The sequence below is a fragment of the Manis pentadactyla genome, chromosome 2 (genome assembly GCF_030020395.1).
Source record: "Manis pentadactyla isolate mManPen7 chromosome 2, mManPen7.hap1, whole genome shotgun sequence".
NCBI classification, from domain to species: Eukaryota; Metazoa; Chordata; class Mammalia; order Pholidota; family Manidae; genus Manis; species Manis pentadactyla.
In genome coordinates, this window is record NC_080020.1 from 18,245,637 (window position 1) to 18,272,781 (window position 27,145).

General features: G+C 43.9%; 1 long non-coding RNA gene across 1 annotated transcript in view; it reads right to left on the reverse strand.

Annotated features, from left to right (window-relative positions):
* Positions 1-743: 743 nt before the first annotated feature.
* Positions 744-27,145, reverse strand: part of LOC130680225 (uncharacterized) — a 45,795-nt gene continuing 19,393 nt past the window's right edge. Inside the window, exons 2-3 of the long non-coding RNA XR_008993236.1 lie at positions 5,335-5,754; positions 744-5,072 (exon numbers count right to left, since the gene is read on the reverse strand). This is a non-coding gene — a long non-coding RNA (uncharacterized LOC130680225). The remainder of the gene's footprint in view (positions 5,073-5,334; positions 5,755-27,145) is intronic.

Below are 27,145 nucleotides of genomic sequence, written 5' to 3' on the forward strand. Positions count from 1 at the left end.
CTGTGGGAGGACAGGCCCCTGATCAGGTTCCCCAGCTGCACCTGCCTGGGGCAGGGGTCTAAGGGCAAGGCTTCGTCCAGGCTGACCCGAGGGCGGTGCTGAGCCCACAGTGCCCCTGAGCAGGGGCTGCGGTGGGGTGCTGGCCTTGGGAGGCAGAGTACAGCCTGACGGAGCTCAGAGGGGCCTGTGGGTCTGAGCATACGTGTGTTTCTTGAGCACAGAAATACTGTAGCAAGACAGCCAGGGCAGGTCTCACACAGAAAATCCCTCTTTACATTCTTCAAAGAAGGAAAAGGGAAAATATTTTTATCTCCTTTAGAAATCAGTACAAGGCCAGGAAACCTCAAGGCCCATTAGGTAAATGTACAAAGTCATGTTTATAGACACCGAGCCTCTGCAGCTTGTCTGCGGAGCTGAGCCTTGGTCCCAGCCTGTCATGTTTTTGGTCCCTCAGCATCACCTGGAGCCAAGTGGAAAGAAAAAGTGTAAAAAAAGAAGTGCAGTTCTGAAAGGTGAGCCTCTCCGCCAGCCGGCCCTGTGCACCCTGAGTCAGCCTCCCTCCCTCCTGCCTGAGGGCCCAGCTCTGCGCTGCCCCTGAGGAGGCCAGTGGGTGGGGCTGGGGGTGATGCCCTTACGGAGTCCAAGAATGAACTTCACAATCACTCAAAATAGGAGAGCAAGTGAGAGCCTTTTATTTAGAGATAAAGTAAGAGGACAAAGAAAGAGAGTCCAGGGTGGTGCACTGTCTGGGGATTTACAGGTGGTTGAAAGACAAAGGGCTAGGGGATGCACACCTGCCAGACAGTCCCAAAATGTTTATTTTTAAAGAGATACTAACTTTCTTATCAGTGGGTTATTCTTCAAAGTTGGCTTAATACAAGAAATTTCCTGCTCTGATTCGTTCTCAGGATAGCCGCTTTTTGATCTGGGAGCATATCAATTAAGACTGCCTGCCTTGCTTCCAAGATGGGCTGAGTTATTGTTTGATTGATGAAAATGTGATTTTACCTTCAAAATAGAATTTTAAAAAATAAGCTGGGCCTTTGAGCAGGCTACAGTAAATCTTACAATGGTATGTTTTAATTGATGCAGTGAAATTATAGGCTATGTTGAGATACTTTTCTTTATCTGGGGAGTATTCAAACTTCCAGGCCAAGTTGCTCCTGGCTTTTTAGTTTTAACTAATCTCACTGAAGAATGCTTATATTCCTAGTTTGATATTTCTACTTTAGAGAATTAATGTGACTCTGGCTTTACTTAATTGGTGAAGTTTTGGTAGCATTTTTTTTCCAGAGACCCTCACCCTACTCTGTCTAAACCCATGGTCCTTGTCTCAGGGGGATCTTGGGTAGATGATCAGAACCCAGACATTCCCAAGGGTCTGTGCTGGAACAAAGCTGCAAGGGCCAGGAGGCGGGTGTTGCCTGGCAGGGACGGTGGGCTGGAGCAGACCCAGAGTGCCCGGATTGGGAGGAGGAACTCCAGGTCCACGTGTGCACAAGGTGATTCCCTCAGGTGCCTCTGTGAGGTGGCCCTTGCCTTGTCCCCGCCACAGGGTGGCTGTGAGGGCTGCAGGGGGTAATGGATGTAGAAGCACTTTGCAAATGACAAAGCACTCCCTGTTGTGAGTATTCCCATTGCCCTCAGGGATCCTGTGGCCTCGGACACTGAGGCTTGGGCTCCAGACTATAATCTCCCCAGTGTCTCCCCTAAAGGGACATGGCACTCAGTCTCCTATAAGACCCCTAGGTCCCTGCCTTCACCACCATGACCCTGTCTTCTGCTTTCCAGTTTGCAAAGAATCCCTTCGTGACCTAGAAGAGATGAAGCACCTGTTACTTCTTCTGAGAAGGTAAAGAATCTTCCTTCTCCTCGGGGTCCTCCTTCCTCCCAGAGCCTTATGACGGGACTCCAGGGCTGCAGGCAGCCTGGGACTGACCTGGTGGGGCAGATGTGGGGACAGGTGTGACTGCAGACCTGAGGGACAGCAGGAACACTGTGCAGTCAGCATGGGGACCTGGAGGGCTGTGGGCTTCAGGCACCCAGCCCTGCCTGGCCTGCTCGGCCCCCCTGGCCCTGGCTGCAGCTCTTGACTCCTGTCTTCTGCAGCCACATGAGGAGGCTCCCTGACAAGGGTGACTCTCAGAACTTATTTCAAGACTACCCCAGCGAGGGGCACGAAGCAGAGCCTGCGGGAGCCCACTGGCCGTGTGGGAAGCCTGTGGGAAGTACTGCTCCTGCCATGTGCCCTTCGGCTTCCTTGGCTCCTCCGGCCACACGCTCTCCACCTCGGGCCTCCACCACCTCATCAGGCGTGATAACTTCCTCAGGTTCTATTCATTCATACTCATCCCGGAGTGACTCTCAGCCACCAGAGCCTTTCCTACCTACTCCTTCCCCTTCCCCACCGAATCCTATGGATTCAGAGCCCTGCCCTCAACCTCCAATAGCCTGCTCTGTCCCACCACCAAACTCCACCCCAACTCATACTGTTTGACTCAATGGCACTCCGACTAGGAACCATCCCACGGAGCTTGTCCCCACATGCCCACCGGCTGGCTCCTCCCACCCGAATCATCTCAGGCGTTGGTCGTGCAAACTCTCCCACTCCAGCCCCTTCCAGGCGTCAGGCAGATGCCAAAGCCTGGAGCCTCTCGACCTCCTCACAGTGCACATCCCACCAAGACCACCTGTCCCACCACGCACCAGAGGTCTCATTCTGGGGACACCCCACAGACAAACAGGGAGAGGTGTACGGGGGCTCAGCCAGCTCCCCAGTGAGGGTTCCAAGAGCTAACTCTGCAGAACCAGAAAGGGGCCTGATGAGGTCCTCCACATGGGGCCCGGGCAAGATGTTTCCAGAAAAGATCCTGAGTGCCCATTCGGGCAGGAAGCTGGGGAAGAACAGTGAGTGTCCGACTCCTGGGGGTGTTCATCCCTCCATGTTTGCTGTCAACCAGGCCTTGGACCTTCCTGTAGAATCACTCACTCACAGGGGAGCCAGGAAGAACCCAGCACCCTCCAAGGGACAGGGACCCGACACGAGCACCTCCCATGGGTTCACCATCTTCAAGCCACCTATACAAAAGAATCTGGAAGCACACGTTACAAGGCTTCTGGAGAGGTGCAGGTGGTGCCTACCCCTCAAGATCCTTAAGGTCATAAACTCCTTTAAGTTGAAAAACCCTCAACCCTCGCCCTTTCTCTGCTCTCCCTGTACCTGCTCAGCTACCTGTGTTCCTGGGGCCCACTCAAAAGCCACGTTTTCCCAGCTCTTGGAAAATCCTCAGTCCCCACTGGGAGAGGCAGCAATAAGGAAAGAGTCAATTCCCAGCCCAGTGAGTCCCCTCCCTGTCCCCTCCCCTATGTGTGAGGAAATCCACAAGGCCCAGGGAGAGACTCCACCTGGTGATGGCCACATGTCCTCAGAGGCCCCTCTGACCACACAGGAGAGCAGGTCACCTGCTCAGACCTCCACGTGCATGTCTGTAGGCAGAATGTGGCACAGCAAGATGGCCATGAGGGCCCACAGAGCCAGCCTGGAGCTGAGCCCCGGTGTAGCCACAGCCAGGAGTGAGCCAGGGGGGGAGAGCAGAGGCCGGGCCACGCGACACCCCCACCACAGGGCAACAGCACTGGAGCGCAGCTCTGGGTCTTCAAGTGCTGAAGAGGATGGGGGGTCGGTGGCGGCTGAGGAGGCCTCTGCTTGGAAAATCACCTTGGAATCCTGTGTGCCAGCCCACTCCCAAATTAACAATGTGGATCTGAGTAGATCAGGGACTCCAGAGACAAGTGAAATCCCAAGACTGCCTGGTGTAAAGCACGTGATTCAAGATCTGGAAGAGCCACGCCTTGATGCACACCACAGTGACTCTGAGCTCCACGAGAAGGTAGAGTCCGGGAAGCAGCCTCAGGACAGCGGCCCTGGTGAGCCTCCTCAGGACCGCGATGCTCATATGCTCCTTCAGCACTGCCACTCCCGTGCGTTTCTTGCTGCAGACAGCTCGGCTTCTGAGAGATCTCTGTGCAGCTCCCAGAGCACGTCCAGTGGGGACACGTCAGCTTCACCCATGTCAGACGACATCATGTTGCATAGATGGGCTTCAGATCAGAGCAGCCAGGGGTCCTTGAGGCTGGAGGAGCAGGGTAAGAGCCAAAGCAAAATGTTTGCCCCCGTTGGTGATGTAAAGGACTGTGGGAGGTCTGACCAAGTACAGCTTGAAAAAGGATCGGCAGAACTGAGGGCCTCCCAACACAATGGGATGTTAAAGAATAAGGATAAGGAATCAGCACAGTCCTTAAGAAGCAAGTCCTGCCAGCTTGGACTGAAGGAGGAACAGGCTCCTCCAGAAAGCCACGTTACAAAATCGATAAAGCACTTCCTGCAGGGGATTCTCTCCAGTCAAGTTTCCCAGCAAAAAGACAGGCCTCCGTCAGTCACTGTCCAGAGTCAGGGACAAGGGATTAGCAGATCTGTTCCAGATGGCAGGGCCGCCAAGGCTTGGGATCGTGACAGCTGTGGGACAGATCCTAGAGGAGAAAACCACGGTTCCACATGGACATCCTCCCTTGGAGTTAAACTGGCAGAAAGGGAAATTCCAGGCTCCAGCAGGCAAACATGGTATCACAATCTTTTCTCCTATGAAGAGCAAGGGAGAGTGATAGGAGATAAAGCCTGCAATCACCAAGCCACCCTAAAGGGCCACAGCAGTCCTGGCAAGAGCAAGTGGGCCAGACACCGAGATAGCAATGAGGCCTTCCCACCCCGTGAGGTGGGGTGCCCAGCCAGCATGGGCCAAAGGCGGCAGGTGCCTCAGCCTGTACCCACTACCTCCCGAGGCTGCAAGTGATTCAGAAATATGTGTCACCTATTCAGCTAGAGCATGATTCACACATGTTTCCTGGTAGGACAAGTTTTCTTCAAGAAAAGATCCATACAGTGCAGAGAGAAACTGTTTTTTCTCATGTCAGTACATCCTCTAGTTGCTGATGGATTCTTCCTACCTCAACTTCCATCATTTCCCAAAATACATGCTTTTTTCTCATGAGAGGTGGTGGCTTCTGTCTGTGTCCTGCTGGGGGAAGGAAAGGAGTCAGGGTCTGCTCTTCCCACATACCCACCATGGCTTCCTGAGAGATGGAAAGGGAGGTTGAGAATGCCTGTGGCGTGGCATGCCCACCCGCACCCCTTGCCCTCGGTGCACCTTAGGTTTCCATGAAAGCCTCATTACAAAACAAACAAAAGCATCCTGGACTTGTCAAGATGAGGAAAACCTGTAAGGTGCCCCGCAACCCCAGGATCTGGCTCGGCCAGCCCCACTGCTTGCTCTGTACCTTGAACTTGCGCAGCTGTGAGAGAGAAGTTTACAGAAGCTGAAATTCCCCTCAGGCTCCAGAAAGTGTCTGACAAGTTCCCATCAGTGCCCTGGGCAGTGCTTGCCTGAGAGCAGAGGTGGAGGAAACCTTCCCCACCCAGAGTTCTTGGTGGGGACTAGGTGACACCTGCCCCAGCAGCCCCGTCTGTTCTGATGAAGCCGGGGTTGTGGTGGGCCAGGGTCCCTGTAGCTCAGCGTCCCCCTCACTCCACCTTTCTCCCACTCAGAAGCAGCAGAAAGAAGATGCACTCCTAGCACTGAGGGTGTGTGGGTGGGGTGCACAGAGGCGCTGAGGGCCGGTCCACACCTTCCCTTCTGGGGAATCAGGGATCAAGGCTGTGGCTTGTGCGCACTCATCATCTGAAGGTGGACCCTGAACCTAGGGGGGAGAGGGGAGGAAGGCGGCAAAATAGCACAGTGCACCCCCAAAACGTGCAGGGACCGAGGAGCTCTGGAGACCCACCACCATCCCCAGAGGGGGGAAGCAGCTGGGGGCCCATGGCTCCTGCATGGTGGCCCACCCAGGGTCTCCACACACACCAGCCCACGAAGCCCAAGAGCTTCCACGTGGACCTTTGACAGCGGGCTGGGCTCCCACAGGTGGGGAAGCTTGACTTTCCCAAGATATATTAAATAAACCTGAACAGGGCTGGGGACCTCAGGACTGACTCAAGGTCTCTGATTTACTTCCACATGTGGCCCAAGGAAGGCTCCCAGGGGACATTAAAGGGCCAGGGATGGGCCTGGGGTCCCACAGTAATGCTCACATGGCTTCCAGCACTGCCCAGCCCAGGGCCTGGAGGGGGAAGAGGCCATCACACAGGGTCTGTCACACAACAGGCTGAAAGTGACCTGTTCAGAATGAGGGTGCAGTCCAGGATGGCCCGTGTGCTGTGCTCCAGCCTACACCCCTCCACCGCAGTCCCCATGGGAAAGCTGGAGTGATGCCAACTTTAAGCTACATGCAGACATGCAGTGGGCCAGCTGCAGGGACCATGGAACGACCCTGCCCCGTGCCTGTCAGGACCCCCCCCACCCCCATGTGGGCTGGGGTGAAGGAGTCAAATGGGTGCAGTAGCTGGTGCTGCACTGTTCCCTGGAGCTGGGTCCTGCCTCTGCGTGCAGCTCCCTGGCTCCTCCAGGGGCCCCCCATGAGAGCCCAGCCAGGGCCTGTGGGACTGGGACCCCAGGGAGAGAGAGACCCACCTCGGGTCAGGTGAGAGGCACAGCAGGGACCCCAAGGCACAGGACAGCTGTGTCCTCTCACAGGCCCCTAGAGGTGAGTCCTGGGAATGGGAGCATAGGGGACTGACACCCTTGCAGTATAAGTGCCACACACGGGGGCTGAAGGGACAGCAGGAAGCAGGGCAGACAAGCCCCTGTGCCCTTCTGCCATGACTGTGGTAAGGTCTGCAATGGAGACCCCCACAGAGAGCCTCACAGACCCTCCCACACACTGAATGACCCTTAAAGAGATCCTCACAGAACCAGACACCCTCACAGGGACCCTCTCAGACCTCAGTGTTACTGAAAACTGGTCCTTGTCACCAAAGTCAATTCACAAATCACAATGGCAAGGATTTGAGAAAAGGAAAGGAATTAATTTGCAGCAAATGACAGAGTGGCAGGCTTGTGCCTTAAGAACCTCTGTCCTCCTGCAGCACAAGTACGTAGGGCATCTAACGGCATCCTGGGAGAGAGGCTGTGGTGTTCATAGACACACAAAGCAGCCACTGGAGGAGATCAAAGCAGACTTTCTTGTACCAGTTCAACTGCTTTTTGTTTCTCTTAGTGGTTCCTCCTCAGTGCCCTGGGACAGGATGACTTGGGTTCTGCCAAAACAACTTTCTGCAATGCCTCTGACCCTGAGACTTAGAAAACAGGGAGAACAAAGAGAACCTGACCCCTCTTAGTGGTCACAAAGTTTCTGGGGGCTTCTTGAGCTCCTTTTCAAGTTAGTGTTAAATTCTGAACCCAGAGATTTAATTCAGTTTTCCTCTGTTATCCCTGTCAATTTTCACCTTCCGTTTTCCTGGGAATGTGGATGGCCAAGTTCTTCTAGTACTTTCTGCTGATTCAGGGAGAAAATCAGGGCTTTTAAAATGGAAGGCATGCACCAGTTGTTATCAACGATGATGCCGTTGCCCCAAGGTGCCAGCCAGTGAATTCAGAGAACTTAGGAAGACACCAGGTCATGAATGTGATATGATTTGGGGACTAGAAATGGGACACTGTTTTGAGCACCCATAAACAGACCTCTAAGCTCAGGTAGATCCAGGTGGGAAGCTTTAGGAGCAGAAATACCCATTCTCCCTTAAAACAGACTGGGGCAAGTTCTGTAATCAAAGGTGTAGTGAAACAAGATAAATTACTCATGTGTTCCCTGGGGAATTAGCTATTTCCACTCAAGACATGAGAGTACATGTGAAACATGAGAACACCAGTGCCCTTCAGGAGCTGCAGAGAAACTCATACCAGATGCTCTAAAGGATCACTGTGCCCCATTGCAGAACTGGCTCTTGGGAGGCATATCCAACAGTCAGTCTGATGGGTGGTTGAAGCCAGAATCTGGGAGCCCATACCTAGGGATTACTTCCTTGATGAGGGCTTGCACCACCTCAGCGGCTTTCTCCATTCTTGCAGGAGAAGCTTCAACCCAGCCTGAAAATGTATCGACCAACACTAGCAGGTCCCTGTAGTCTTCAGCATCTGGGTGAAGTCCATTTGCCAGTCTTCCAAAGGACTATGTCCCATATGTTGTACCCCCTTTTCCAATGGGGGTCTCTCAATGTTAGGGTTATTGTGGATGCATAACTGTCAATTTTGAGTAAGTTGTTGCACAGTCTTTTAAAAGTAAGGCCCTCTCAAACATGGGGTTACTAAGTCCATCAGGGCATCTCACCCATAATGAACACTGTTCTGTGACTGTCTCATTATGGGTGTGACAAAAGGCTTCTGGCAGCAATGGTAGTCCTTGGGAGTTCAACGTTCATGTAGAATTTTCATCCCACTGATCAAAACCCCACTCTTGTTCTGTATGAGGTTTGAATCTGTCCAAACCTCACTAAGGTAGCAGGGCTCCTTAAAAGGAGTCCCCTTTGGCTGCTGCCTGTGCAGCTTTAAATGCTGCCTAGTCTCCTCGGGCCACAGAGCTCCCCAGTTGTAGGTGCCCTGGACAGTGCACGATGGCCACCTGCTCAGCCTCAGCCACTGCCTGCAACAAGGCTAGTATTTCAGGTGCAAAGTTTTTGTTCTTACTTCCTACTGTTAACAACTTTCTTCCTACATTGCTCCCTCGGGTATGCACCATCATGAACACATACATAGAGTCTACATAAATTCATTCCACTAGACAACTGGAGGGCTCCAGTCAGGGCGGTCTGCTCTGTCCTCTGAGCTGAGGCTCCAGATGGCAGCACTGCTGACTCTGTCTCCTGCTCTGTTGTGACCACCACCTCTCCAGCCTTTTGGTGTCCATTTTCCAGGATGCTGCTTCCATCGGTAAACAGGTCCCAATTTCATTTTGGCAAGGGCCAGTTGACAGTCTCTAAAATGTCCAAACAGTCATGCCATAATGGTTACTTTCCTTGGGCAGGCAATAGACTGGCAGGGTTTAGAGTAGACACAGTGTTCAACTTCTCCTTGGGGTTGTCAAGAAAGATGGCCTGCTATTTCCCCAGCTGCCCTACTGTCAGCCAGTAGCCTCCTTCTTGTTCAAGGTCAGGACCTGATGTGGAGCACGGCGACACTATGCTGACCCAAAGTGAGCTTTTCTGCCCCCTGTAGTAAGTCACAGGGGCAGCGACTGCTAATGGACAGGGAGGCCATCCCCTCACAGTGTGTCCATGTGTTTGGACAGATGTGCTACCAGTTGTGGCACATTGCCCAGCACTGGTATCAGCACTGCTCATCCAGTTTACCGTTTCTCATGCACACAGAGTTAAAATTCCTTTTTAAGGTCAGGTAGGCCCAAAGCAGTGCTGTCATTAGGTTTGGTTGAGGAGTTTTGAATGTCTTTTGACTTTCTGTTGACCAAATCAGAGGCTCCACATTTGAGCTGCTTAAAGCTTCATATACAGGTTTTAAAGCAAGTCCAGAGTGGATTAAAGATGGCAGCATGAGAGGAGAAACAGAGGCTTCCTCCTAAAACTGAACTAAATTAGAAAATATAGTTGGTGCAACTAATCCTGAGAGAGCAACAGGAAAGAGGACAGCGCCAGACTGCACATACCTGGAGAGAAGAGCAGTCCTCACGGAACAGGGTAACGTACCAGAGCTGTGGCTCCGTGGGACCCGAGCCCTTCCCCCACCCCAGCTCACTAGCGGGAGGAAGAGAAATGTAGCAGGGAGGGAGTGGAAGGCCTGGGATTGCTGAATACCTAGCTCCGGAGATCTGCTCTGGGAGCACAAACCTACATTTCATGCTGCTTTCATGATACTCGCGTGATTATGGGGTTGGAAAGTTAATACAGGTAGAGTTCCTGGGGAGACTGAGACTCCAGCCGCTTGTGGAAAGCAGGAATCCGTTTCCAGCTGCTCTTGGACAAAAGCTTATACCTGTGTGCTTGGCCCACTGGTTCAACAGTGAAGACAGGCATAGCAGCCGGGAAGCAGGAAACAGCTCTTTCCTCACCCCAGGCACCAATACCGCTCCCCTGCGACCCTCAACATTGATTCAGGGGCTGAGCAGCTCTAGAGTAGAGCTTTTGGACACTAGAGGGCGCCACATACAAATATAAAACGCCAAAGGAACCTGGTTCAGAGTAAAATTAATATAACCCCTGAGAAAGATTTAAATGACATAGACCTTATGACTCTTTTGAAAGGGAGTTCAAAATAAAAATCATCAACATGTGAATGGAGGAAAGATATTTAAGAACTCAGCAATTAATTCCGGTCGGACATCCAATTGTTGAAGAGCACGATGGAGGGTATTAAAAGCAGGTTGCATACAGTAGAGGAGACAATAAATGAAATAGAAACTACAGAAGAGGAATACAAAGAAGCTGAGGCACACAGAGAAAAAAGAATCTCTAAGAATGAAAGAATATTGAGAGAACTGTGTGACCAACCCAAACAGAACAATATTCGCATTATAAGGATACCAGAAGAAGAAGAGAGAGAGAAAGGGATAGAAAGTATCTTTGAGGAGGTAGTTGCTGAAAACTTACCCAATCTGGGGAAGGAGATAGTCTCTCAGGCCATGGAGATGCACAGATCTCCCAATACAAGGGACCCAAGGAAGACAACACCAAGACATATAGTAATAAAACTGGCAAAGATGAAGGATAAAGACGGACTATTAAAAGTAGCCAGAGAGTGAAATAAGATCACATACAAAAGAAAGCCCATCAGGCTAATATGAGACTTCTCAGCAGAAACCTTACAGGCCAGAAGGGAGTGGCATGATGTATTTAATGCCATGAAGCAGAAGGCCCTGGAACCAAGATTACTTTATCTGGCAAGATTATCATTTAAATTTGAAGGAGGCATTAAACAATTTCCAGATAAGCAAAAGCTGAGCGCATTTACCTCCCACAAACCATCTCTACAGTGTATTTTACAGGAACTGCTATAGATGGAAGTGTTCCTAAGGTTTATTAGCCGTCACCAGAGGTAATAAAACTACACTAAATAAAGTAGAACAGCTAATTACTAAGAAAACATAAAATTAAATTAACTATCCCCAAAGTCAATCAAGGGATAGACAAAGAATACAGAATATGACAACTAATATATAAAGAATGGAGGAGGAAGAAAAAGGAGGAGAAAAAGAAAAGAACCTTTAGACTGTGTTTGTAACAGCACATTAAGTGAGTTAAGGTAGACTCTTAGATAGTAAGGAAATTAACCTTGAACCTTTGGTAACTACAAATCAAAAGCCTGCAATGGCAATAAGTACATACCTATTGATAATCACCCTAAATGTAAATGGACTGAATGCACCAATCAAAAGACAGAGGCAGTGAGAGAAACACTCACTTTAAACCCAAAGACATACACAGACTAGAAGTGAAGGGATGGAAAAAGATATTTCATGCAACTAACAGAGAGAAAAAAGCAGGAGCTACAGTACTTGTATCAGATAAAATAGACTTCAAAACGAAGAAAGTAATAAGAGATAAAGAAGGACATTACATAATGATAAAGAGGACAATCCAACAAGAAGATATAACCATTATAAATATCTATGCTCCCAACACAGGAGCCCCCACATATGCGAAACAAATACTAACAGAATTAAAAGGGGAAATAGAATGCAATGCATTCATTCTAGGAGACTTCAATACTCCACTCACTCTGAAGGACAGATCAACCAGACAGAAGATAAGTAAGGAGACAGAGGCACTGAATAAAACAATAGAATAGATGGACCTAACAGACATCTACAGAACTCTATACCCAAAAGCAACAGAATACACATTCTTCTCAAGTGCACATGGAACATATTCAAGAATAAATCATATACTAGGCCACAAAAAGAGCCTCAGTAAATTCAAAAATATTGAAATTGTACCAACCAGTTTCTCAGATCACAAAGGTATGAAACTAGAAATAAATTATGCAAAGAAAATGAAAAATCCCACAAACATATGGAGGTTTCACAACATGCTCCTAAATAACCAGTGGATCAATAACCAAATAAAAACAGAGATCAAGTAATAATAGATGGAGACAAATGACAACAATAATTTAACACCACAAAATCTATGGAACGCAGCCAAGGATGTGCTAAGAGGAAAGTATATTGCAATACAGGCCTACCTCAAAAAAGAAGAACTATCCCATATAAGCAGTCTAAACTCACAATTAATGACACTAAAAAAACAAAAAACAAATGAGGCCCAAAGTCAGTAGAAGGAGGGACATAATAAAGATTAGAGTAGAAATAAATAAAATTGAGAAGAATAAAACAATAGAAAGAACCAATGAAAGCAAGGGCTGGTTCTTCAAGAAAATAAAGAAAATAGATAAACTCCTAGCCAGCCTTATCAAGAAAAGAAGAGAGTCTACTCACATAAACAGAATCAGAAATGAGAACAGAAAAATCACTACGGACACCACAGAAATACAAAGAATTATTAGAGAATACTATGAAAAATTATATGCTAACAAACTGGATAACCTAGAAGAAATGGACAACTTTCTAGAAAAATACAACCATCCAAGGCTGACCCAGGAAGAAACAGAAAATCAGAACAGACCAATTACGAGCAATGAAATTGAACTGGTAATCAAAAATCTACATAAGAACAAAACTCCTGGACCAAATGGCTTCACTGCTGAATTTTATCAAAAATTTAGTGAAGACCTAATACCCATTCTCCTTAAAGTTCTCCAAAAAATAGGAGAGGAGGGAATACTTCCAAACTCATTCTATGAGGCTAGCATCACTCTAATACCAAAACCAGGCAAAGACACCACAAAAAAAGAAAATTACAGACCAATATCCCTGATGAACATAGATGCAAAAATACTCAACAAAACATTGGCAAACCAAATTCAAACATACATCAAAAAGATCGTTCATCATGATCAAATAGGATTTATGCCAGGGATGCAAGGATGGTACAACATTCGAAAATCCATCAACATCATCCACCACATCAACAAAAACAAGGACAAAAACCACATAATCATCTCCATAGATGCTGAAAAAGCATTTGACAATATTCGACATCTATTCATGATAAAAACTCTCAATAAAATGGGTGTAGAGGGCAAGTACCCCAACATAATAAAGGCCATATATGATAAACCCACAGCTAACATCAAACTTAACAGTGAGAAGCTGAAAGCTTTTCCTTTAAGATCAGGAACAAGACAAGGAAGCCCACTCTCCCCACTTCGATTCAACATAGTACTGGAGGTCCTAGCCACGGCAATCAGACAACACAAAGAAATAAAAGGCATCCAGACCGGTAAAGAAGAAGTCAAACTGTCACTATTTGCAGATAACATATTGTACATAAAAAACCCTAAAGAATCCACTACAAAACTACTAGACCTAATATCTGAATTCAGCAAAGTTGCAGGATACAAAATTAATACACAGAAATCTGTGGCATTCCTATACACTAACAATGAACTAGCAGAGAGAGAAATCAGGAAACAATTCCATTCACAACTGCATCAAAAAGAATAAAATACCTAGGAATAAACCTAAACAAGGAAGTGAAAGACCTATACTCTGAAAACTACAAGACACTCATGAGAGAAATTAAAGAAGATACCAATAAATGGAAACACATCCTGTGCTCATGGATAGGGAGAATTAATATTGTCAAAATGGCTATTCTGCCTAAAGCAATCTAAAGATTCAATGCAATTCCTATCAAAATACCAACAGCATTCTTCAACGAACTAGTGAAAATCGTCCTAAAATTCATATGGAACCCACAAAAGACCTCGAACAGCCAAAGCAATCCTGAGAAGGAAGAATAAAGCAGGGGGAATTATGCTCCCCAACTTCAAGCTCTACTACAAAGCCACAGTAATCAGGACAATTTGGTACTGGCACAAGAACAGACCCATAGACCAATGGAACAGACTAGAGAGCCCTGATATAAACCCAACCATATATGGTCAATTAACATATGTTAAAGGAACCATGGACATACAATGGGGAAATGACGGCTTCTTCAACAGCTGGTGTTGGCAAAACTTGACAGCTACATGCAAGAGAATGAAACTGGATTATTGTTTAAACCCACACACAAAAGCAAACTCAAAAATACAGGCCTACCTCAAAAAAGAAGAACTATCCCATATAAGCAGTCTAAACTCACAATTAATGAAACTAAAAAAAACAAAAACAAATGAGGCCCAAAGTCAGTAGAAGGAGGGACATAATAAAGATTAGAGCAGAAATAAATAAAATTGAGAAGAATAAAACAATAGAAAGAATCAATTAAAGACTTGAATGTAAGTCATGAAACCATAAAACTTTTAGAAGACAACATAGGCAAACAGCTCCTGAATATAAGCATGAGCAACTTCTTCCTGAACCCATCTCCTCCAGAAAGGGAAACAAAAGCAAAAATGAACTCATGGGACTACATCAAACTAAAAAGTTTTTGTACAGCAAAGGACATCATCAACAAAACAACAAGGCATCCTACAGTATGGGAGAATATATTTGTAAATGACATATCTGACAAGGGGTTAACATCCAAACTATATAAAGAACTTACACACCTCAACACCCAAAAAGCAAATAACCTGATTAACAAATGGGCAGAGGATATGAAGAGACAGTTCTCCAAAGAAGAAATTCAGATGGCCAACAGACACATGAAAAGATGCTCCACACCACTAATCATAAGGGAAATGCAAATTAGAACCACAATGAGATATCACCTCACACCAGTAAGGATGGCCAGTATCAAAAAGACTAAGAACAACAAATGCTGGCGAGGATGCGGAGAAAGGGGAACCTTCCTACACTGCTGGTGGGAATGTAAGTTAGTTCAACCATTGTGGAAAGCAATGTGGAAGTTCCTCAAAAAACTCAAAATAGAAATACCATTTGACACCGGAATCCCAGTCCTTGGAATATAACCAATGAATACATGTTCTCAGATTCAAAAATACATATGAGCCAGAGATGGGTAAGATTCCTCAAGGGAGGAACAACTTAAGACAGGCACAGTTGCAGGGGGGCCATCAGGAGAGAAATTGGGGATCAACAGAGGGGAGGCTTAGAACCTCACCCCCCCGTTTTGAGAGAAATCTTCTGCATCCGTGGATGTTTTGTTGCTCTTGTCTAGCTTGGATTAATACTTAGTCTATAGGCACAGACCTGATCATCTACATTTGACCTCTTACAGCACCAAATTATGTTTTCTACCTTTATCTTGCATCTACCTACCACTTCAGCATTTTATTAAAAAAAAAAAAAAACAAAATAAGGGAGAAATGTGGGATTCACATATAAATCAAGTATAAAAATCAAACCAATAATCATATCTGACTTGATTGTTTATAGTTCATGATGCGTGATCAAAACTGAAAATTTCTGTGATATGACTGCCCTTGCACTGTTCACCATTTAAGAACTTATTCACTATGTAAGAACTTGTTCACCATGTAAGAACTTGTTCGTTATGCTTCAGAAGATTGGAGACTGTTGAGAAATAGGCTTGGAGTTGATTAATGACTGTGCATTGAGTCCCCTATACAGAATTTTATTGTTGTTAACAATCATTTAATCAATAAATATGAGAGATGCCCTCTCAAAAAAAAAAAGACATATGCACCCCTATGTTTATTGCAGCACTTTTTACAATAGCTAAGATATGGAAGCAACCTAAGTGTCCATTAGTAGATGAATGGATAAAGAAGATGTGGTACATATACACAACAGAATACTATTCGGCCATAAGAAAGAAACAAATCCTACCATTTGCAACAACATGGATGGAGCTGGAGGACATTATGCTCAGTGAAATAAGCCAAGCGGAGAAAGACAAATGCCAAATGATTTCCCTCATTTGTGGAGTATAACAATGAAGCAAAACTGAAGGAACAAAATAGCAGCAGATTCAGAGACTCCAAGAATGAACTAGTGGTTACCAAAGGGGAGGGGTGTGGGAGGGTGGGTGGGGAGGGAGGGAGAAGGGGACTGAGGGGTATTGTATTTAGTACACATGGTGTGGGGGATCACGGGGAGAACAGTGTAGCACAGAGAAGGGACTTAGTGGATCTGTGGCATCTTACTACACTGATGGACAGTGACTGCATTAGGGTATGTGTGGGGACTTGATAATATGGGTAAATGTAGTAACCACATTTTTTTTCATGTGAAACCTTCATAAGAGTGTTTATCAATCACACCTCAATAAAAATTTTTTTTTAAATTTAAACATTCAGTAACATGGGAATAACAAGCTCTCATAAATGTTTTAAAAGGAAGTAAAAACTGCAATTTAGAAACCAGAGAAGACATTAAGCCCAGGAGATAGAATGTTTTTATTGACAGTTAAATCATCATCATCATCACCTTCCTCCCCATCACCATCCTCCCCATGATCCTCCCCATCACCATCACCATCTTCCCATCCCCCTCCTCCTCTCCCTAATTCTGGACAATGGGGAAAAATTATGAACAAAACATTCTCTTTGTTCACGGAATACAATCTAGCAGGAGATACATGAATGACACATGGAGTGACACAAGAATTAAGTAAAGCAGAGGGACCAACAGTCACTGGGGGCTAGGTGGGAGGGAACACTTGGGCGGAGCCTGACTGCAGGGAAGAGCAGTGCAAGCAGGGGACTGACGGCAAAGACCCCCGAGGCAGAAGCCTGCCTGGCACATCTGAAAGAGCGAGAGCACCGTGGCTAGAGCAAAATGAGGGGCTAAATACCATTGGATTTCTGGGGAAAAGGCATCATCCTGGACTTTGGAGGCCAAGGTACACTTTGAGTAATATAAAGCCCTAGGAGAGTCAGAACAAAAAACTACAGTTTAACTTCAGGTTGAGAAGCATATCTCTATTTGGGGAACAGAGTGGGGCAAAGGTAAATGGTGAGAACGAATGAAAAAGGAAAAAGAGGCTAGGTAAGAGGTCACTGCAGCAGCCCAGGGTGAGGGGTGAGAACATGGAGTAGGCAGTAGCAGGAAGTGGAGACAGAGACTGCTTAGACTACAAAACTATTTTGCACGTAGAGCTGCCAGAACTTGCTTGCAGATGAGATGGGAGGCCTGAGAGGAAGGAGTGAAGACTGACTGCAAGGTGTGGGCCTAAGCACCTGATAAAACGGACCTGTCAGATGCTGACTCAGACGGCAGGCTGCTGGAAAAGCAGATGGCTGTGGACTGCTGGGAGACCAGAGACCAGCTCTGGACATGTTAGGTTCAGGGCGATGACCAATGCTTGAGATACATAAATTTGGGACATCAGCACTTAACGTCAGGAGAGGCAAAGACCCCACCTAGGAGGAGGTGTGGAGCAGAGGAGGCTGGCGGTCAAATGCCGGAGTCCCCTCCGCTCAAAGGAGAGCAGGCCCCGCCTGGTGGAGAAATAATTTCCTAGAGGATGGGACCCAGTTAAATCATCATCACCATCCTGCTGCTGTGTATCAGAAGGTTAATAAATGGCAACTGGACTCAGCAGCATGAAGGCCCCTGGTGACTTGGATGAGAGGTCTGGGTGAAGTCAAGGGCTGGGCCCCCTTGGGGAAAGAGCAATGGGAAAGCTCTAAAATTTAACTTAAGTCTTTAAAATTAAAAGACTGACAGCAGAGGATAGCCATGCTCCACTCTCCTAAATGACAGTCTCCCAAGAACCAAACAGCCAGACTCCAATCACTGTTGTCCCGAGGCAGAATCAGGGAAGAGCGGGTGAACAGTTCAGTTTACACTACCTCCAGTTCCAATTATGCCTTTAAAATGAGCCATTCCCCTGAAATGCCACTTACTAGGCACTCCAGTCTCCACCTCTCCCCAAATCAAGCAGAAGACCCTATAAAATACACCAGAAGATAAAACTGCCTCTTTTTTTAATGATAATTATCCTTATCCTGTTTTGCCTATAATTTATTTTCTTTACTGTGATGTTTGTAGAAATGACATGTTTTAAAAACACAGGTTTTATCACTACAACAAATACCAAATGAATTAGAAGGAAATTCTAAGTAGTCAGATAACCTTACCTGTTTACAATGAACAATAAGGCTAATTTCTAGAGGAAGCTCACTGCTTATTTTTTTTAATGTGTACAACTTATATAGAGATATACATATGAATTATATATATACTTACACAAAGACTGTGAAATAATGACCACAGATAAGATAGTTAATACATCCTTTAGCACAGCTGGTACTATTTTCCTTTATCCCTATGATTTTTTCCCCCCACACTTACCCCTCCCTTCCCACCCATCCTCCCCAGTCCCTTTCCCTTTGGTAACTATTAGTCCATTCTTGGGTTCTGTGATTCTGCTGCTGTTTTGTTCCTTCAGTTTTTTCTTTGTTCTTATACTCCACATATGAGTGAAATCATTTGGTACTTGTCTTTCTCCGCCTGGCTTATTTCACTGAGCATAATACCCTCTAGCTCCATCCATGTTGTTGCAAATGGTAGGATCTGTTTTTTTCTTATGGCTGAGTAATATTCCATTGTGTATATGTACCACATCTTCTTTATCCATTCATCTACTAATGGACAATTAGGTTGCTTTCATATCTTGGCTGTTATAAATAGTGCAGCGATAAACATAGGGGTGCATCTTTTTCAACCTGGAGTGCTCCATTCTTAGCGTAAATTCCTAGAAGTGGAATTCCTGGGTCAAATGGTATTTCTATTTGGAGCATTTTGAGGAACCTCCACACTGCTTTCGACAATGGTTGAACTAATTTACATTCCCACCAGCAGTGTAGGAGGGTTCCCCTTTCTCCACAACCTCGCCAACATTTGTTGTTGACTGTCTTTTCAATGATGGCGATCCTTACTGGTGTGAGGTGATATCTCATTATGGTTTTAATTTGCATTTCTCTGATTACAAGCGATGTGGAGCATCTTTTCATGTGTCTGTTGGCCATCTGGATTTCTTCTTCAGAGAACTGTCTTTTCAGCTACTCTGCCCATTTTTTAACTGGATTATTTGTTTTTTGTTTGTTGAGGTGTGTGAGCTCTGTATATATTTTTGGATGTCAGCCCTTTATCGGATCTGTCATTTCTGAATATATTTTCCCACACTGTAGGATATACCCTTTTGTTCTATTGATGGTGTCTTTCGCTGTACAGAAGCTTTTCAGCTTGATATAGTCCCACCTGTTCATTTTTGCTTTTGTTTCCCTTGCCTGGGAACATATGTTCATGAAGAAGTCACTCATGTTTATGTCCATGAGATTTTTGCCTATGTTTTTTTCTAAGAGTTTTATGGTTTCATGACTTACATTCAGGTCTTTGATCCATTTCAAATCTACTTTTGTGTATGGGGTTAGACAGTGATCCAGTTTCATTCTCTTACATGTAGCTGTCCAGTTTTGCCAGCACCATCTGTTGAAGAGACTGTCATTTCCCCATTGTATGTCCATGGCTCCTTTATCGTATATTAATTGGTCATATATTTTTGGGGTAATGTCTGGAGTCTCTATTCTGTTCCACTGGTCTGTGGCTCTGTTCTTGTGCCAATACCAAATTGTCTTGATTACTGTGGCTTTGTAGTAGAGCTTGAAGTTGGGGAGCGAGATCCCCCCCACTTTATTCTTCCTTCTCAGGATTGCTTTGGCTATTCGGGGTCTTTGATGGTTCCATATGAATTTTTGAACTATTTGTTCCAGTTCATTGAAGAATGCTGTTGGTAATTTGATAGGGATTGCATCAAATCTGTATATTGCTTTGGGCAGGATAGCCATTTTGATGACATTAATTCTTCCTAGCCACAAGCATGGGATGAGTTTCCATTTGTTAGTGTCCTCTTTAATTTTTCTTAAGAGTGTCTTATAGTTTTCAGGGTATAGGTCTTTCACTTCCTTGGTTAGGTTTATTCCTAGGTATTTTACTCTTTTTAATGCTATTGTGAATGGAACTGTATTCCTGATTTCTCTTTCTATTAGTTCACTGTTGGTGTATAGGAAAGCCAAAGATTTCTGTGTGTTAATTCTGTATCCTGCAACTTTGCTGAATTCCGATATTAGTTCTAGTAGTTTTGCAGTGGAGTCTTTAGGGTTTTTTATGTACAATATCATGTCATTTGCAAATAGTGACAGTTTAACTTCTTCTTTACCAATCTGGATTCCTTGTATTTCATTGTTTTCTCTAATTGTTGTGGCTAGGACCTCCAGTACTATGCTGAATAACAGTGGAGAGAGTGGGCATCCCTGTCTTGTTCCCGATCTCAGAGGAAAAGCTTTCAGCCTCTCGCTGTTCAGTATGATGTTAGCTGTGGGTTTATCATATAAGGCCTTTATTATGTTGAGGTACTTGCCCTCTATGCCCATTTTGTTGAGAGTTTTTATCATGAATGGATGTTGTATTTTGTCGAATGCTTTTTCAGCATCTATGGAGATGATCATGTGGTTTTTGTCCTCCTTTTTGTTGATGTGGTGGATGATGTTGATGGATTTTCGAATGTTGTACCATCCTTGCATCCCTGGGATGAATCCCACTTGGTCATGGTCTATGATCCTCTTGATGTAGTTTTGAATTCAGTTTGCTAATATTTTGTTGAGTATTTTTGCATCTACGTTCATCAGGGATATTGGTCTGTAGTCTGCAGTTTTCTTTCTTGGTGGAGTCTTTGCCTGGTTTTGGTATTAGGGTGATGTTGGCTTCATAGCATGAGTTTGGGAGTATCCCTCCTCTTTTCTTTTTTGGAAAAGTTTAAGGAGAATGGGTATTATGTTTTCTCTGTATGTCTGATAAAATTCTGAAGTAAATCCATCTGGCCCGGGGGTTTTGTTCTTGGGTAGTTTTTTGATTACTGCTTCAGTTTTGTTGCTGGTAATTGGTCTGTTTAAATTTTCTGTTTCTTTATGGGTCAGTCTTGGAAGGTTATATTTTTCTAGGAAGTTGTCCATTTCTCATAGGTTTTCCAGCTTGTTAGCATATAGGCTTTCATAGTATTCTCTAACAATTCTTTGTATTTCTGTGGGGTCCATTGTGATTTTTCCTTTCTCGTTTCTGATTCTGTTGATGTGTGTTGACTCTCTTTTACTCTTAATAAGTCTGGCTAGAGGATTATCTATTTTGTTTATTTTCTCGAAGAACCAGCTCTTGGTTTTGTTGATTTTTTCTATTGTTTTCTTCTTCTCAATTTTATTTATTTCTTCTCTGATCTTTATTATGTCCCTCCGTCTGCTGACCTTAGGCCTCATCTGTTCTTCTTTTTCCAATTTCGATAATTGTGACATTAGACTATTCATTTGGGATTGTTCTTCCTTCTTTAGATATGCCTGGATTGCTATATACTTTCCTCTTAAGACTGCTTTTGCTGCGTCCCACAGAAGTTGGGGCTTTGTGTTGTTGTTGTCATTTGTTTCCATATATTGCTGGATCTCCATTTTAATTTGGTCATTGATCCATTGATTATTTAGGAGCATGTTGTTAAGCCTCCAAGTGTTTGTGGGCCTTTTTGCTTTCTTTGTACAATTTATTTCTAGTTTTATGCCTTTGTGGTCTGAAAATTTGGTTGGTAGGATTTCAATCTTTTGGAATTTACTGAGGCTCTTTTAGTGGCCTAGTATGTGGTCTATTCTGGAGAATGTTCCATGTGCACTTGAGAAGAATGTGTATCCTGTTGCTTTTGGATGTAGAGTTCTGTAGATGTCTATTAGGTCCATCTGTTCTAGTGTGTTGTTCAGTGCCTCTGTGTACTTACTTATTTCTGTCTGGTGGACCTGTCCTTTGGAGTGAGTGGTGTGTTCAAGTCTCCCAAAATGAATGCATTGCATTCTATTTCCTCCTTTAATTCTGTTAGTATTTGTTTCACATATATTGGTGCTCCTGTATTGGGTGCATATATATTTATAATGGTTATATCCTCTTGTTGGACTGAGCCCTTTATCATTATGTAGTGTCCTTATCTCTTGTTACTTTCTTCATTTTGAGGTCTATTTTGTCTGATACTAGTATTGCAACACCTGCTTTTTTCTCCCTATTGTTTGCATGAAATATCTTTTTTCCATCCCTTGACTTTTAATCTGTGCATGTCTTTGGGTTTGAGGTGAGTCTCTTGTAAGCAGCATATAGATGGGTTATTGCTTTTTTATCCATTCTATTACTCTGTGTCTTTTGATTGGTGCATTCAGTCCATTTACATTTAAGGTGATTATTGAAAGATATGTACTTATTGCCATTGCAAGCTTTAGATTTGTGGTTACCAAAGGTTCAAGGTTAGCTTCTTTACTACCTTACTGTCTAACTTAAGTCACTTATTGAGCTATTATAAACGCAGCCTGATGATTATTTCTCTCCACTTTTATTCCTCTTCCTCCATTCTTCATATGTTGGGTGTTTTGTTCTGTGCTCTTTTTAGGAGTGCTCACATCTAGAGCAGTCCCTCTAAGATACCCTGTAAAGGTGGTTTGTGGGAGGCAAATTCCCTCAACTTTTGCTTGTCTGGGAATTGTTTAATCCCTCCTTCATATTTAAATGATAATCGTGTTGGATACGGTATCCTTGGTTCAAGGCCCTTCTGTTTCATTGCATTAAATATATCATGCTATTCTCTTCTGGCCTATAAGGTTTCTGTTGAGAAGTCTGATGATAGCCTGATGGGTTTTCCTTTATAGGTGACCTTTTTCTCTCTAGCTGCCTTTAAAACTCTTTCCTTGTCCTTGATCTTTGCCATTTCAATTATTATGTGTCTTGGTGTTGTCCTCTTTGGGTCCTTTCTGTTGGGAGTTCTGTGTACTTCCGTAGTCTGAGAAACTATTTCCTCCCCCAGTTTGGGGAAGTTCTCAGCAATTATTTCTTCAAAGACACTTTCTATCCCTTTTTCTCTCTCTTCTTCTTCTGGTACCCCTATAATGCAGATATTGTTCCTTTTGGATTGGTCACACAGTTCTCTTAATATTGTTTCATTCCTGGAGATCCTTTTAACTCTCTCTGCATCAGCTTCTGTGCGTTCCTGTTCTCTGGCTTCTATTCCATCAATGGCCTCTTGCATCTTATCCATTCTGCTTATAAATCCTTCCAGAGTTTGTTTCACTTCTGTAATCTCCCTCCGGACGTCTATAATCTCCCTCCAGACTTCATCCCTTAGCCCTTGCATATTTCTCTGCAGCTCTGTCAGCATGTTTATGATTTTTATTTTGAATTCTTTTTCAGGGAGACTGGTTAGGTCTATCTCCTTCTCAGCTGTTGTCTCTGTGATTTTTGTCTGTCTTGGATTTTGCCTTTTCATGGCAATAGAGATAGTTTGCAGAGCTGGGGCAAGTGATGGCTGGGAGAATGTCCCTTGTTGTTGGTTTGTGGCCTTCCTCTCCTGGGAGAACAGCGACCTCTAGTGGCTTGTGCTGGGCAGCTGCACTCAGACTGGGCCTCTGATTCTTGCCCGGCCGCTATGTAGTTCAGTTCCGCCATTGATGTGGGCGTGGCCTACCTCTGGCTGCTCCTCCGATATGGCAGAGCCGTGTTGGAGGGGAAATGGCCGGGAGGCTGTTTATCTCCGTGAGGGGCCTCCGAGCCGCCCTGCTGCACAGGGGGTTAGGGTGCCCAGAGTCCCCCGGGATTCCCAGCTGCAGCTAAGTGTCCCAGGATGCTCCCGTCCAGCTGTGCGGTCCCTGTCCCTTTAAGACTTTCAAAAAGCACTCGCTTTTCTTTTTTTTAAAATATATATATATATAATATGTGTATATATATATATATATACACACATATACATATATAGAAAATTATTTATTTTTTATTGTGGTAAAATTTATATAACATAAAACTTACCATTTTGTCATTTATAAGTGTACAGTCCATGGCAGTAATTGTACAGCTTCACCACTATTTATATAACATAAAATTTATCATTTTGTCATTTTTTTTAGAGGGCATCTCTCATATTTATTATCAAATGGTTGTTAAAAACATTAAAATTCTGTATAGGGGACTCAATGCACAATCATTAATCAACCCGAAGCCTGATTCTCAACAGTCTCCAATCTTCTGAAGCATAACAAACAAGTTCTTACATGAGCACTCGCTTTTTTTTGTCCCAGGGGTGCTGGCTGCGGGGACCCACTCACAGGTCTTACTGTCCTGTTTCCCTAGTGTCCAGCACCCCACGCACACACTGTGTCTGCACTCCAGTGCGATGGCTAGGGCTGGCTATTTAGCAGTCCTGGGCTCCCTCTCCCTACCCGCTCCGACTCCTCTCCTCTCATGGGGGGCTGGGGTGAGCGGTGCTCGGGTTGTATCTTACCTCCTTCGCGAGGCACTGGGTTCTCGCAGCTGTGGATGTAACCTGGCTGTTGTCCTGCGTCTTCTGGTCTCTCTTTTAGGGAGAGTTGTATTTGCTGTATTTTCAAAAATATATGTGGTTTTGGGAGGAGATTTCCGCTGCTCTACTCATGCTGCCATCTTGGCTCCACCTCTGCTCACTGCTTATTTTTGAACTCCTAAACGTTCAAACGCTAGTTTTTGGAAGAGTTTTGTTTGTTTAAGTACATTTATTACAAATAAAGAAAAATATATCCCTACAGTTCGAGAATCTTCTCAATGCAGAAATAAATAAAAATGTTATAATTAATTTTGTTTTTAACATTCAAACTGAAAATGACAGACTTAAAGCAAAATATCCAAACTGGTCAACATTTAAAGATTTCAGAAACAAACCTATGTATATAGGCAAGCTTCCTTGTGACACTATAAAGTCCAGTGGTAAGAGTTTAATAGGTTTGAGCCTGATTTTAAAAAAAAAGGCTACATCAAGTCTGATAAATATGGTGTTCATAAACAGAAGCAGAAAGGTAAGGTATAAGCTGTCAGCTGTAACTCAAGCTAAGATATTCAGGGTTTTAAAAATAAATGCTACTTTGGTTTTTTAGTTACTTCTTCAGTACCCTAAAAATAAAAAAACAAAGGAATGAATAAAATATATCTACTTAGAGCATAAAACAGTAGACCAAAATGACTAGGAAAAAATATTTGCAAACATAGGATAAAAAATAATATGTTTTATAAAAAGCATTCTCATAAATCAAAAAGATCAAACACATATCCCAACAGAAAAAAAAAGTACTTCACATAAAAATGAAGTTTAACGGACAGTAAATTCAGGAAAGACGCTCCATCTCCACAATGGACCAGGTTATGTGAATTTTGAAACCTATGACTTTTTACCTGTCAGACTGGAAAAAATTTTAATTCACAATATTGTGTTAGCTAAATAAACATGCCCACAAGAGTAGGGCTATAAACTGAAAAAGCATTTTAAGGTAATTTGGAAGAGCCCATCTAAATTATCAGTATGTAAAACCTTTTAACTCAAATTTCACTTCTAGAAATCTTTTTTTGTATGTGTATTCTGGAGATATAGTCAAAGTGTTGTTTGTGAATAACAGTTAGGGAAATGACTAGTATGTGGGATATTATGTAGCTATTAAAAACAAGATTTTATATACATACTTAAGTTTTTGTTATAGACAGATACACATAAGAAATTCTTGAAGAAACCAAAAATGTTACAAAAGAATATATATGACCCCATTTTGTAAAATAAAGTACAAATACACACACCTTCATTTCTGAGTGTACAGAATAAAACTGGAGGAGATACTGTAACTCATAACAGTGGGAGTCTCTGGACAGCAGGGATGAAAAAGAAGACCTTCCAAGATACCTTACAGGCTCCATCCAAAAACCATGAACTAATTCTTCATCCACATAAATCTTAGTAAAATAGGTTGTCCGTATCACCTGTGACAAAACTTGTCTTTTGTGTCCTTTTGAATAAAAATAGGTCAGTTACTACTCACCTGAAAAAGCTTACTTTATTCTTCGACACCACTATCCCTGGTAGGTTTTTCTCTTTAAATGAACCAGATACTGAAACGCTGACACAAAGGCTCTACTTATGTGAACAAACCACAGCATGAAGTGAGCAGCAGCGGGTGTCCAGAACAAAGCTGCATCTCTCCCAGTGTGCTAGCAAGTGATTCACACCTGTAAGGAGCTACACAAATTTAACACACTTCTGCTGTAAGATGAGTTACTTAATTTCTCAAGAAATGTACACAAGCTCCGAAGAATAGGGCCAGACTCTTGAAGCCTCAAATTTGAAAGGCTTCAAATTTACCCTATCAAGTTTGTACATAACAGCCATGTCCTTACTAATCAACATTCATCAATTTCTTAGTATATGCATTCTTCAATTATCTACTGTGTGTATCACGCCTCCACTGTAGACTCAAAATGCAAAGACTGAGGCACACACAGCCTGCTCCTCATCATCACAGCTCACATTTTGTGTGAGAGCCCATGTTCAAAAATGTACTTAGGTGTTAGTGTTCAAAAATGTACTTAGGTGTTAATGACTCATTCTTCATCTTGGGAAAGAAATGGCTCTACGAAGCTTTGTACCTAATTCTTAGAGTAAAATCATCACGCTCTTGGCTTTACGCAGATTTTCCCAAAGCAACTCCACCTCCAAAACTGGGGGTGGAGGGGTCAGAAACTGTGAAGGTGACATTCTGGTGTCTAGCGCCTTGGATGGGGGTAGTTTGGAGAAAAGTCAGCAGACATGTCGGTTTCAGTACAGAATGGGCGGGAAGCAGAGACTAAGTTTCTGATGAGAAGGCCTGATATTTTTCACAGACGCTAATTTTTTTTTGAGAGGGCATCTCTCATATTTATTGATCAAATGGTTGTTAACAACAATATAATTCTGTATAGGGGACTCAATGCACAATCATTCATCAACCCCAAGCCTAATTCTCAACAGTCTCCAATCTTCTGAAGCATAAAGAACAAGTTCTTACATGGTGAACAAGTTCTTACATAGTGAATAAGTTCTTAGATGGTGAAAAGTGCAAGGGCAGTCATATCACAGAAACTTTCAGTTTTGATCACGCATCATGAACTATAAACAATCAAGGCAGATATTCGTTTGATTTTTATACTTGATTTATATGTGAATCCCACATTTCTCCCTTATTATTATTTTTTTTTAATAAAATGCTGAAGTGGTATGTAGATGCAAGATAAAGGTAGTAAACATAATTTAGTGCTATAAGAGGGCAAATGTAGATGATCAGGTCTGTGCCTATAGATTAAGCATTAATCCAAGCTAGACAAGGGCAACAAAACATCCATGGATGCAGAAGAT